This window comes from Montipora capricornis, chromosome 10 (assembly GCF_036669925.1).
Source record: "Montipora capricornis isolate CH-2021 chromosome 10, ASM3666992v2, whole genome shotgun sequence".
Taxonomy (NCBI): Eukaryota; Metazoa; Cnidaria; class Anthozoa; order Scleractinia; family Acroporidae; genus Montipora; species Montipora capricornis.
This window is the reverse complement of record NC_090892.1, coordinates 44378764-44381263: the sequence shown is the minus strand read 5'-3', so window position 1 is coordinate 44381263 and position 2500 is coordinate 44378764.

The window sequence follows — 2500 nt, the reverse complement described above, 5'->3', positions numbered from 1 at the left end:
TGAGTTTGTTTTTTTTCGTCCTTGGCCAACGAAGCTTGCTTACTACTTTACTGTGTTAGATGTTCTCAGTTATGTATCTTTTGCTTCCCATGGCCGTACAAGACTAACAAACTCCTTTGACCTACGCACCCCTTTTTGCAAAACATCAACTTTTCAGGCCTCGTACTTGAACAGAATAGTTAAACTATGAAACTATGTTTGCAAGCTAGCACCCTCGACCAGTTTTTCCTCGCCTAATGCCTTTCAACTTTTTGTTCGCAAATTAATGAGCACTCACCTGTCGCGGGTGTCAATTACCCCTTCACTTGGACACTAGTCCCTACGTGCCCATGCCACTCGTAATTTACTTTATTTTTTGTACGAATGTTTGAGTATTCATTAGATTTTTCTTCCTATTTTATTTCATGCGGTGCCTCGCATGCGACGTTAGTCCCGTTCTTCATGTGTTGTATTATAAACTTATATAATATATAGCAAGAGGAGTGCCCAATAAAGGTGTTACAAAAAAAAAAAGAAATAGAAACACTTATTTCAGTTATGCGCTTGTTTAGCATCATTTTCGTCACCGCAATTTGCGTTCTATTTCTGAGTTTTTTATCTCTTCAAAGTATAATTCTTCATTTTTGGTTCACGGCCATGGATGAGGTAGTCATGCTATGAGGGATAGCCGAAAGAAGCAATCCGATGACTTTCAGTAACTGCATGCCAATTTATCAATTTATTTAACTCTGCTTAAACAATTTTCTTGTACATCCCAAGTCGGATTTAAGCTTGGTACCGCCCCATTCAGAAGAACTAGACCACGAAAGCCTACGTGACAGAGTTGGGGGAAAATGTTTTCAAAGAAGTGGTCAGAAGTAATATCGTATGACTCAGTAACACATCTCACCAAGGTAATAATCTCCCGGTACTGCAAAGAAAAAGTATTCAATATTTTTAAATACCATCGTAGGAACTTGTAAAGAAACCGTTTAGTGATTTTGATTGGAATCAATGCCATTAACGACAGTTTTAAACGTGAACAACTATTCCACCATCGCACTTACACCATTGTTGGGTCATTGAATGTACTTTCTCACGTTATGGAATGCACGCTATTGTATACGTAGCTCGGGCGTTTCGGTATTTACACTTAGGTATGCATAGTCTTGTATGAATTACTATTTGTAGTCAGTTATATATAGACATTTTCTCGCAGTTTCAAGATCACTCAACGGCATCTCTCGCTACCTTTCTGTAAAATTTTCTTTGTGATATTCGTACTTCGCTAATGTAATGTAATCAGTGCCGACTACTAAGGGTGTCAGGTTGATGTTTGCTCCTTCGAGAAGTATTGAAATGAGCATTATAATAATCGTTTGTTGTAAGCTTTTATAAGTTGAGCTACTCGACATATGGAATTATAGCTGGCAATAAACAAGATGCCTATTCCTGGTCCTTGTCTCCGTCTGATAATATTTACTATGAAAATGATTTGTTCCTGTTTTACTGCAGAGTGATTAGAGAACAATTGAACGGGATATTGAGCAAGACATTGTGACATAAAATACACTGGAATACTGTGAATCAAACAGAGTGTAGGCTACCCGTAGCCTCTTGCTCTTATTTAAAACTCATGTTAGCGGCATTGATTCCAATAAAACCCAGTAAACAGATGTTTTATTTTTCGCGCCAACAATACCGCCAGCTACGCATGCTTTATGGAATTTAAGAATATTTAATACTTTTCCTTAACAATACCAGGAGAATTGTAAAAATAAATAAGCTGTTTATTATGAATCATGGCTCGAGAGGGGTTGGGTTAGCGTTAGCCTGCTTTAAGAATTCAAACGGAAATTACTTCCGGTTTTGAAGTGTTCCTGCCACAAATATCTCATAGCGATGGCTCACGGTCATCGAAACTATATCAACGCTGAATCTCTTTCTTTCGAGCTATATCAAAAGATTTATCTCATAATGAACAAGAGATGCTTTGAAATTTGGCTTACCACTGTGCGGTACTTCTTTGAAAATCCCAAAACGTGTGTACAAGTTCGAATCGAATCCGGGAATTTACCCCTACGAGAGATTTTGAAATTTAGGTCATCAGAAACGTCCTTTTTAGCGTAACAGATGATCGGAGGTTGCTTATATTTTTCAAATACAGAAATAGATCTCCATTTGAAGCTTATGTCAAACAATTACTACTTCGCTTCGCCCACGCAAGTTTTTCCAGTGTATGCTGGTGATAACAAATTAAAATGAAAAAAACGTCTTTAACAGATTTTCTGGCACAAGTGGTCAAGTAGGCTTTTATATTGTAGCTCAATTGTTCGTACAATTCTTTATTACAAGCAAAATTGACATCGTTTATTTTCCGAAGTAAACGTAACTGCCGCCAAAATGTGTAATTATGACTTGTTCTCCGGCGCAAAATATGCTATTTATTGATCACACAACCATTTTTCGTTCAAAGGTCTGTGTTACAGGAACCTTTTAAGAAACAACACCAGTTATAGGA